Source organism: Mytilus californianus, unplaced genomic scaffold (genome assembly GCF_021869535.1).
Source record: "Mytilus californianus isolate M0D057914Y unplaced genomic scaffold, xbMytCali1.0.p SCAF_7, whole genome shotgun sequence".
NCBI lineage: Eukaryota > Metazoa > Mollusca > Bivalvia > Mytilida > Mytilidae > Mytilus > Mytilus californianus.
In genome coordinates, this window is record NW_026262723.1 from 36,848,985 (window position 1) to 36,861,843 (window position 12,859).

The window sequence follows — 12,859 nt, forward strand, 5'->3', positions numbered from 1 at the left end:
AATGTCAGAAGCTGGTACTTCAGTGGTTGTCGTTTCTTGATGTTTATTATATATATTTTTGGGGTTTATTGTTATGTACATTGGTCGATAGTTTTCTCGTTTGAATTTTATAACTTGATAAGCAGTCTGGGTTTTGCATATTGCTAACAAGGCCGTACGGTGATATATATTTGATCACTCCTACGTCATTTGGTCTATGGTGGAAAGTATACCACATCTTCTACTTCTTATATTTACTGTAGATTGATTTACAAATCGAAGAATCCCGTGAACACATCTATTGTAAATATACATGGGCATTACTGCAAAGTTTTAACTATTTAAAAAAAAGTATTAACAAAAATATTGGGCTCCAAGGTAAATTCAAAAAAGGTGGAGTCCATAAAAAAGAACAAAACGAAATGCTTGCATAAATCAATCAACAGAACGATGGGAAATAACTGTCATATTCCTGACTTGGAACCGGCATTTTTCTGGTTTTATAGCTAGATAAACTTCCCACTTTAAGTTATTTCTTACTTTCAACTATCTTTTAATGTATATTATGATTACAAGGAAGAAAGAGATCAGTGATATCCTTACACCTTTCCAAAATAGTACACAATACAATAGAATATTCCCTTGGTCTAAATGATAACATCATGGGAACAGGAATCATACATTAATTCTCATTTATTTTTATAGTGTACCAGTTGTCGAGGATTAAACGGTATATATGTAAATATCAGTCATAAATAAGTGGAAACATCATCATTCTTCCTCCATTTTCGAGTTTATTCAAATATCTTTTAAAAAACGGTATAATTTACTGTGTTTTATTCGTTGCACACAGTTATATTCTACCTGGTCATATTTTAATAATATATAACATTTAACAACTTTTTGTTATATTTGTACCACAGTCTTTTCCTCCGATATTGATAGGCCCAAAGATTATAAACCTGATTTCATAATTTAAATAATTTACTAATAATATAGAGTACTTAACTTTTACAATTATAGTGCCTAACAAGATTTTGTGAGGTAGACGAAATTGACCTGAAGACGATCGTATTGAATTTTGATGTCCAAAAAAAAGCAGATCAGACATATTTTGACATATTTTGACTTTACTTACTGACTACTTTTGTTTGTGACTAATTGTAATTATAACATTATAATGAGACTTAAAATTGCTTTTTATTGTTAAGTCAAATAATAATTTTACCTGGCATAGCCGTGCGTAAAATGTATTTCGGCATTTTTCTTCGAATAATGACTTGTTTAATGGTATGAATGGTATGATTTGTTAATTTTCTCTTTTCTTCTCGGGAATAGGCTATCAAAAAATAATTTATCTACTCTATATGTAGAATATTTTATGAAAATATAAGAAGTGGCAATTTTTAACTTTCATACCTTTAGTTTCATTGCTAAAAAATAATATGAACTCGTCCAGTGTCCAGTTTGAAGGTCGTTCTGATTTAGTCAATATACATGTATGAAAAAATTAAACAGTTGGAAGGTAAACTAATAATAACTTACTCCAATCAAATTGCGTAAGATTCAGAAACAATGACCGGTCGACGTCATAATTAGTAATAGGGGTAAACTGGGTAGGGAGAAAATGACAGATATTTCAAGTTCATTTTTTGTGATAACGAATACAAATTTGTCAACCTGAAGTTTTGCTACCATTTCAAAAACATGTTGTTAATCTTGTTTTATTTTTAATTTTAGTTTCCTGTGTATAATTTGGAGTTTAGTATGACGACCATTATCACTGAACTAGTATACATATTTGTTTAGGGGCCAGCTGAAGGACGCCTCCGGGTGCGGGAGTTTCTCGCTGCATTGAAGACCCATTGGTGGCCTTCGGCTGTTGTCTGCTCTATGGTCGGGTTGTTGTCTCTTTGACACATTCCTTATCTCCATTCTTAATTTTATGTTCTGTATTGATAGGGTTTTCGGATCTTTCATTTGAGTATGTAAGGCAATAGAAAGTTTGGGCTTCAAAAGTCTACATAATTATTGACTTTATACAGAAAAATTCGCCCTTTAAAAACATTTATTGTTCCACAAATAATACATGGATACAAAGTAAAATCATTTCTTAAAACACTGCAAAAACATTCATTCTGATTGGTATAGTGGTATTGACATAAAGCGCCTTAAAATGAACCGTGGTATAGCAAAAATCGAATTCCCTCACACACTATTATCAAGTGCATTATTATAACGCCCAAATACTTTCGCCCAATTGTTTTGAAATGATCAATTAATTATTGTCTTCTATCTTAAATCTACAAAAGCATAACCCTTATACTGCTTTTAACATTACATACATGTATATTATGTTCTTATTCGTCTACTCAAACAAACATAAAATATTTATAAATAAAAACCAAACACTATTTGGGATATCAGCTCGCCTGGACAGTACAGTTAAACAACTTTATTCATTTTATTTACAATGCACCAATGTTTGTCTGCACGTCCTTAGCCGCTGCTTCAACATAACATTAACCAATACACAATCTACAAAAGAAATATTTTTTGTTAACAGTCTTTTCAAGCATGTATAATCTTAAAAACGTCCACTTCAACCGTAAGTATGAATAAATCAATTTACAACATTGATAAAATATAAGTGGGTGGGTGGGTGGGGTTAGAAATGACCAGACTGGACTGTCCGAAGGCAAGCGTCGAATGACACATAATCAAACATAGATTTACCGTTACAATTCTTCCCGCTTATTTTGGCTCGTGAATTACTCAGTAATTCAGAGTAGACCTTATATCTAGTCATGTGACAAATGTCAAACAAATACACGTGTTCATTATAACATTTATAAATACATTTACTTTCGACATTGATATTGAAAACATCACTGCTTTGACAACTAAGGTTAAATATGATTCTTGTGACCGTCCAAGTATACATGTACAAGACGATGTTGTATTTTATTTTCTATGAAGTTCACCCACCGACATTCGAGTGTAGAACGGAGTGATTTCCTATCAGCAAGTTTTATAGTGCTTTAATCTTTTTGTCAAGAACTTCGAAAATTCGTTTATACACCTTAATATGAATTTTATTATTTTCGTATTTCTTGTCAATTAAAACATTATTTCACAGTTCAGGGCTTTTACTGTACTGGTTCGTTTTATGTGTTCTTTGTTGTCCATTTATCGAGGTTCATGTGTATGCCCCAAACCCGGGTACCTCTCGAGTGATTGTTTTGAGGTATATCTTATTGTTGTCATTTTGATAATTTTGTATTGAATGCAGATCTTTTATAGTTCCTGTTGAATTCATTCAAAACACGTCACATAAGACAGGGGGATTTAAAGCTTGACACAATTAACAGACAAATTGGTTTTGCTAAATACTTATGTTAATCTCTAGCTGTCATTTTGGTTATGTGTGTTGTTGGGTTGTAGTCTCATTGATGACTCTCCCACATCTTTTTATTTGCTAACATCAAATTGAAATTAGACGACCTAACATATGGTTATAGTTGAACTTGATATGTAACCATCATCAGCATTTGCATTTTGTTAGATATATCAATCGATTATATATGCATAAATGCTGATTTTAAGACAGTTGTTATTATTTGATTTCACAAATAATACAAGATATATCTTGAGGTGTAGATTCTAGGTACTGACGTTATTTATCATCTTTATTAAGTGTTATGGTGTTCTTCTATTTGTCTTTGTATATTATTAACCTTAATTGTTGAGTCCATTTTTGGCAATATCCTTTTGGCGTGGCTCGGTATTTATACATCCCGCCATTGTGTTATTGTGCTATGGTAATTTTTGTATTCTTGCCTTTTATTTTTGGTTATGTGATTTGTCTATATGCCATTTTGTTTTTTCTTTGTTTACATAGTTGTTTTTTTTTATAGTGATTAAGATTGTACCACAATGTTGACTTCTGTACCCTAATTTTTGACATTTTTACCTATTATGTCTGTTTGTTTTGTTCACACATTGTTGTCATTTTAATGGAATTTTATGGGACTGGCATACAAGTGAGAGGTTTAGCTAGCGATAAAACCAGGTTTAATCCACCATTTTCTACATAAGGAAATGCCTGTACCAAGTCAGGAATATTACAGTTGTTTTCCATTCGTTTGAGCATTTGATTTTGCCATTTGATAAGGGACTTTCCGTTTTGAATTTTCCTTGGAATTAGGATTTTTGTTATTTAACTTTTTGCGTTATACTGAATACAACAAAATGAAATGGAATATTTTGTTTTTGATTTAGGGAGCCAAATTCATATTCAAAACAGAATAAATTTCTGAGAAAAAACATAGTTACTATCATATGTAGTTTACCTTGGACTGAAAAAATGTGTTTATTTTTGAAAAGGTGTGTCACGATTACAATTCACTTCTGTGTTGACATGAATTATCAATGATATGGCATAATTATAAATTAAATGTTAACAAAACTTTGAACTTTTCGAAATCAAAAGGATTTTCTACGCCAGGAATAGATTACATTTAAATTTGGCAAAACATTTAGGAATTTTGGGTCCTCAATGCACTTCAATCAACTTTGTACTTTTTTGGCCTTTTTTACTTTTTTGATTCGGGCTTCGATGATGAGTCTTTTGTAAACGAAACGCGCGTCTGACGTACACAATTTCAATCCTAGTATCTTTGGTGAGATAATGATTTGATTCAACTATTCGGCAAAAGTTATTTAATTAATCATAATATTTTAGATATGATTAAAGTAGTTTTTTATGATAACTTTTGTATTGAATTTGATTACAAACATAGCCTTGAACATTATATCATCCTTGCAATATTGATAGAGCAATTAAATATATGTCATTGTCGTGATTGTAGTGAGAGTGAATTAAACTAGATAATGGACTGTTGAAGCATAGATTCGATATAAACAAATGAAATATCATCAACATGTTTTCAGTAATTACAACTATTATTTTAATCCTATACTCATGTATTTCATAAATATTATATCATGTCATGCATGTTCTTTCTTATTCTAATTTTTTATTTCCGTGATGATGCCAGAACTGGTTTTAAAACCGATCTGTTTTACTTAATTAGTCGGGTAATATTTGGTTTTTTGAAATTTGATTTCTATAATTGATTTTTTATTATCAAATCTCATCACTTTTTATATTTTGTTCAAACATTTCATAAAATTTTCCTTTTACTCCAATCGACAATCACAAGTTCATATCATGTATCGATTGGAAAATAAAAAATATAAGAAATATACTGTTACCCTGAATTTGATGACCATAAAACAACAATGGTTTAATACAATAGGAAATTTGAAACGTTTAAAATGGTAAAAAACAAAGACAATTTTATATTGAAACTACTGGTACCAGGAATGATATGTCATGTATATTTTTGGTTGAAATATGAAAGAATACTAATAAAGGGAGTAAAATTTTCCATCTACATGAATTTCATGCACATTATCTCAATCTAACCTCGTCAAGATATGAAAATAAGAAGATGCGGTATGATTGCCAATGAGAGAACTCCCCACCAGAGACCACATGACGTTGAAGTTAAGAACTATAGGTCACATTAGGGTCTTCAATAATAGGCAAAAACACACAAAACCCATGTTGCATATTAAGCTATAAAGGGCCCCCAAATGACAAAAGTTAAACAATTCAAAAGAAAAAAAAACTAACGGCCTGATTCATGTAAATTGCCTGATTATTTCATTGACAAGATACTTGTTACGTTCGAAGGATGTGTTTTCAACAAACAAGCGGCATTCATATGTGAACCAATTGTGCTCCTATTTCGTCAAAAATTTCCTGTATTTATATGAGAAAGACATTCGGGAGTTTGTTAGGAAGAATGAAAAGACGCTAGCATTTTCCTTTTACCTCAATATCCGCAATGTAGATGATGCGCTCTTACTTAGTAATTCAAAATTTAGTGACGATGTTGATGTCATTTACCCTATTGAACTTTAAATATAAAGTTTAGTCTTGACTTATATCTATCAAATGTCAATTAGGGTCAATTGAGAACAAACATTTAACACATTGCATGTGCTTGCCCCAATGAGCTTTTGTAATTCAGTGGTTGTCGCTTGTTGCTGTCTATTATAGTTGTTTTTCGCTAATGATTTGTCATTTATTAGCCCGTTGTTGTTTTTTTTTTTAAATGTTTGACATTTTGTCATGTCGGGGTCTTTATAACTGACTCTACGGTATGATCTTTGTATATTGTCGAAGGCTTTACGGTGTTCTTAAAATCCACTTCATCTGGACTCTGATGAATACTCATCATAATTGTCTAACTGGCACCATACCAAATCAACTTATTTTATATTACTTACAAAAAGGAAGATTTCAACTTTACAATTGTGAACTGTGCATTTCTATGTAGCAATTCTTCAGCATCGTCTGCAAATCTCCTAGTTGACACGGTTAACCAGAGCTTGCGTTTCTTATCACGATTTTTATAGAGAGTTTCTGCTTACATGGAAACAAGGTAAAATTGAAGTCATATCTTCGAAAGTTACGGACTCCATCACGAATTGATTGACTGTTACGAAATATCTGTGGCACAAATGACGCGGATTTGATAAAAAAAAGTCTTACCACAATCCCGTCTCGATTGTGACATCACCAAAAGAGACTTATCACCGAACAAGACTTATTACCGGGTTTGTACTAACATAAGCAACTCGACGGGTGCCACATGTTGAGCAGGATCTGTTTACCCTTCCGGAGCACCTGAGATTTCCCCAGTTTTTGGTGGGGTTCGTGTTGCTCAGTCTTGAGTTTTCTATGTTTTGTTTTGTGTATTGTTGTTTGTCTGTTTGTCTTTTTCTTTTAAGACATGGCGTTGTCAGTTTATTTTTGACTTACGAGTTTGAATGTCCGTTTGGTATCTTTCGCCTCTTTTTTGTACTACCACGAGCAACATGACGGTTGCTGCTAGTAGAGCGATCTACAAATTATTCTGGAGGTCCTGTGATCACCCTAGGTTATTTTTTTTGCAGTCTTTAGTTTTCTATGTCATGTGGTCGTCTGGTTTGTCAATATTCCTTCCACTGTTCCTTTGGTTTCTTCTGTGCTTTATTTTGGGATGTATAGCATGTCTCCAGTAATGTTATTAATAAAGCTAATAAATAATTAGGATTCGTTTGTTTATTCTTAATGAAACTAATATTTGACTGCTGATGTTCATTCATGGCATCATCAACATAAGCATCCATTATAAGTAATACACAAATATGATCTCAATTTGATTGTGTATAACAAAGAAAGCTCGAAGCATTGACCCTTTTTGCATAGAACCATCAATATCATTATGCAAAATAAGAGGCTTGTTGATTATCATCATTCATTATTAGATTATATTCTGATTTAAATGAATCGCTTTAAGATAACTAATAATTTCAATTCGAAGTACTTTCATGAAATTAAAAACTCTTCATAATTTTATATGTTTATTTTTCTTACAGACACATCTAATGAAAAATTTACCCTTGACGCACAAAACTTTTTGTTCCTTCTTTGATAGAAATAGATATTACAGTACAGACAGACATAAATTGTCTGAAAAGTAAAGGTTTGTGCAAACAAAAAGAATAGGAAAGGTTTGTACAAAATTTGATAAAATGCAATTTTATTAGTTTCTGCGTTCTGATTGGTAAACATTTTGTTATAATACTATAATCAATACTGTAACATGTATATGATGTTTTAAACCATTGATATAAGGGTAAGGAATGTCAGCTTGGGAAACTAGAAATGACTGTATGTATGAACAAACGGAAAAGAAAGTAATCTGGCAACTAGAGAGTAACGATTAGCACTTCATTGATGTATTGTATTGTTTACTGTTAAACATTGTGGAGCAGGATCTGCCTACCCTTCCGGAGCACCTGCTATCACCCCAAGTTTTTAGTGGGGTTCGTGTTGCTCAATCGTTAGTTTTCTATGTTGTGTTCTGTGTACAATTGTTTGTCTGTTGGTCTTTTTCTTTTTTAACCATGGCGTTGTCAGTTATTTACGACATCTGAGTTTGAATGTCCCGCTGGTATCTTTCGCCTCTCTTTTGAAACTAAACTTTTAATTACCATTCCACTTAAGAATCATGCAAAGGGTAATTCATGCGTGGAAAGCTCACATATTTTTATTTCGAGTATTTTGTTAAAAATACACAATAAATATTAAATGTATACGAATTTTCTATTTTTACCCATGGCCGATATACATTATATGAAATGCGCTCCGAAAAGAGAGAGTACTTCATATCATAATCTGATGTGCTGTCCAATTGAAAATATCCAGTAAATGTTCTTTGATGATCAGGCAGTATGAGAAGAATAAATATCAGTTTACTGTTCACCAATAAATTAATAAAGATGAATATCAAAATAAAAATGTGAAGCCTTTTTGAATGCGTCACATATTTCATAAGAGAAATATAGGTGTTTATAAGAAACGTTTTTTCAATGAATAAAAAATAATACGATTTCCATTAGCACACACGTCCTGTTTTAGGATAACCTTCATCAAGTACGATCGTAACCGAAAATTTTGAGAGCAAAAATGCCAAAGATTGGAAACATAATGACCAAAAGGACCTATATTAAATTTACAAAACAGTCTTCGGTCATCTTTGTCATACATGTATCAGTATTTCGTTTTCTATCTTGTTTTGTAGACTGCTGTTTGTCTTTTTGTCGTTTTTTTTTACCCATGACGTTTGTCTTTGACTAATACGTTTGAATATCTCGACTTTCTTTGACTGAGTCAAACTCCGACACAGTGGCAACATTATTTGCTTATAGCTAGACGAAGTTACCAGTATTTTGGAGTTTGTCCTTGAGAAAGTTGCAACCTTAGTTTGTTCAAAATTATGTCTATTTGTTTTGTTCACACATTGTTGTCAATATAATGGAATTTTATGCGACTGCCATACAAGTGAGAGGTTTAGCTCGCTATAAAACCAGGTTTAATCCCCCATTTTTACATAAGAACATGCCTGTACCAAGTCAGGAATATGACAGTTGCTATCCATTCGTTTGATGTGTTTGAGCTTTTGATTTTGCCATTTGATTAGTGACTTTCCGTTTTGAATTGAGTTCGGTATTTTTGTTATTTTACTTTTTACAAAACTAAATACCTATATATCATTTGATAATGTTATCACACTAGGTCATACCATTCCAGTGGTAGATAAAATATATGATATGATAACCTTTGTACAACATGTGCTTATCGGATTATTTTCGTAATGTAAGTTTGTGACAGAAAAGGTTTTGAAAGCCAAAGTAGGGAAGTTTGAGAGCTCAAAAACCGAATGTTGTGAAACAAAACTGCCATACAGTATCAGGTTAAGCTTGCTTTAAGGGTTGAAAGCGTTTTCGTCAGCAATTTACATAATTTTATGAACTGTCAATTCACATATTAACTTATGAATCAAAACGACTACCTTTAAACCAACCGAACAATGTCACATCAGTTTGCAGATGAAACCTTAATTATTGTGAGCATAGCGTATTGACTGAGTCAGATACTCAATTTTCTATTCTATTTTCTGTCTAATGACATTTGTCCATCTATTTTTTGACCGCCAGTTGAAGTTTATTTTATCTTCACAAGAATATACGTCATTGAGATATACGTCAATTACAACAGGAGCTTAACAACGAAATTCACACTACTTTGCATTTATTAACCGCAACACTCAGTCAAAATGTCACGAGGGGAAATAGGACACAATACGTTTGTCAGATCAGACGACAATTTTGGTATTTAAAGATCGAAGACCTGGACGAATTACAGACAATTGTATCAGTCAATCAATTTGTAAATGTATGAAAGAAATGGAATAAAACAATATCCAAAATGTTATGTTTAGCAAATGATTTATTACATTCGTTTAGATACGTACATAGGAGACGTGCGTTACACGTCAATGAGACATCATTCCATCCAGCTATATAAATGACAAAAATGAAGAAGAGAGAAAAGAGGGACGAAAGATACCAGAGGGACAGTCAAACTTATAGATCGAAAACAAACTGACAACGCCATGGCCAAAAATAAAAAGACAAACAGACAAACAATAGTACAGATGACACAACATAGAAAACCAAAGACTAAGCAACACGAAGCCCACCAAAAACTGGGGGTGATGTCAGGTGCTCCGGAAGGGTAAGCAGATCCTGCTCTACATGTGGTACCCTATCGACAACACTGACGAGGTTCCTGATTTGGTATAACATAAGAATAAGCAGATTTGTATGACTGCCAATGATACTCGCCACCAGAGAACAAATGACGTAGAATTTAACATTTATAGGGTCCCCGTATGGCCTTCAAAATGAAATAAAACCCATAGTAAGCTATAAGAAGTCCCGAAATGAGAAATGTAAAACAATTCAAACAAGAAAACTAACGGCCTAATTTATGTTTAAAACAATAAACGCAAAGCTAATATGAAATCCAGCAACAAATGACAAATACATTATTACAGGCTCCTGACTTGGGACAGGCACTCAGTATGTGAAAGGTTAAACATGCTTGCTAGCGCCATACCCTCCCCCTAACTTGCAGGGACAGTGGTGTAACAATACAACATAAGAACAAACTATCGAAATCAGTTAAAAAGGGCTTAATTCATCTGATTGATAAAAAGCACACAAAATACACAAAGTATAGATCTAAGAGTACTCGCAATTACTGGGAGCTAGTTCACAGCCAAAAGCTACTAATAAAGATAATCATGTATCTAAGAAAAATATAGCAATAACAAAACAATAGATTTTAGTGTTAAAGTGTCATTAACAGTCAAAGAAAAACATGACCTTGTGTTTTGCCAACATATAGGTATCGACAGATTGTAGGATCGTGAATGTCCATAATGTGTATAACAATATTGTTTAGTTGGGTTTTTTATTATTTATAACAAAATCTAACTTTATACCGATAAAACATTAATCAAAGTGTTGAACTTGTAACCTTTTAGAACAAAAAAATATTCAAAGGATGATCGATAAGTTTACCCGGATCGTATCTTAATTTACAGGCTCGGTCAACAACATCGCCGTAAAAATTAGGATGTACTATCCCGTTTGTAATAAGTTCTGTAGGGAATTAAGTAAACGTTTTTAGTAATTGATGGTAACAAAATTCGTGACCAAATAATGTACCAGTAATACATAGATTACGCTCAGTAATCTCCAAGCTCAGTAATCTCCAAAACGTGTATTGTTTAAGATCAATAACATACAAGGAACACATAATGAAAATCATTGAGGGCAAAATCATTTTATTTTAGAGTACTAGTATACTAGATAACAAAAGATCAAGCACATAGAATCAAATAATAAAAACATAAGTGTAACAGTTACATATCTCCAAATCATCAACGCTTTAATATCAGCGGCTCACCAATATTATTAACAGTAATGGAGGACATAATAATGTGCATTGACTTCGACAAGTTACTAGTTGAATAGAATTTCAATGAAGAAATATCGATGAGTTTTTCTTTCAAACGATTAAGTAGCTAAAGGATGCCAATAATAATAAAAACGAAAAGCAATGATTGATCAACAACAGTCTAAAATTTTAACCTTTGCCTTTATAATAGGTTCGGTTTATTAAGCTGAAATGAATGATATAAAGGATACCTTCTTAGCTTGTTTGCTTTCCAGATAATACAACAGTAAAAACTAGGTGTAAAATGCCACTTCAGTCAGATACTTGCAAGTTGAACAACACTTTGGTATCAAATTTCTACAAAAGCTTTGACGAATTCATTATAAAGATATCCCTGTTGTAAAACCCTAAGGGTATCTTGGGAATAGTCATACAGATGTAATTATGGTCAATCTTGGTCTTCTCCTGACATGCTGTAAACCCTCTACCAAAATGTTGAGACAGCGCCACGCACCATGATACCATTGTTTGTTAGTCACAGCCCAAATTTGAAGACCCCTATTACAAGACTACCTATAGTATTCTTTGTTAATATAAATAAGAAGATGTGGTATGGGTGCCAATGAGACAACTCTCCATCCAAGTCAAAATGTATAAAAGTTAACAATTACAGTACGGCCTTTAACACAGAGTCCTGTCTCACACCGAACAGCAAGCTATAAAGGGCCCGGACATAACTAATGTAAAACAATTCAAACAGAAAAATCAACGGTCTAATCTATATACAAAACGAGAAACGAGAAACACATATGAACCACAACAACAAAGGACAACCACTGACCAATAGGCTCCTGACTTAGTACAGGTGCATAAAATTGCAGCGACGTAAAGCAAACACTAATCAATCAATCCCTGTTGTAAATGATGAGAATGACTTCAAACACGCTCATATCGAACTGTCAAATAAAAGTTCACCACCAAGGAAAACAAGTTATAAATAGAAAAGTACACTCATTAAGAACGGTCAAATAAAACATCACCAGCAAGGAAAGAAATTACAAATAGAAAAGTATTTTTCACATATTAGCTATAGGTTATACAGATATTCATAACAAATTTTAATGTATATCATAAAACATTGAAAACAACACGTTTGATAATTCCATGCGTCCGTATGGAACGCCACAGCTGTCTTATGTGGAACTCTGATATTACTTTATGTTGTTTTATTATTACTTGATGATATTTTGTCTTTACTTAATATGGTTTTGACATTACGTAATGATGTTTTGATATAACTCAATATGGAATAGTCATTACTTAATGATATTTCGATATTACACGATATGGTTTCGTATTGACTTGATATAGTTTTGTCATTACTCAATATGGTTTTGTCATTACTCGATGTGGTTTCACCATTATTTAATGTGGTTGTGTCATTAGTCAGTG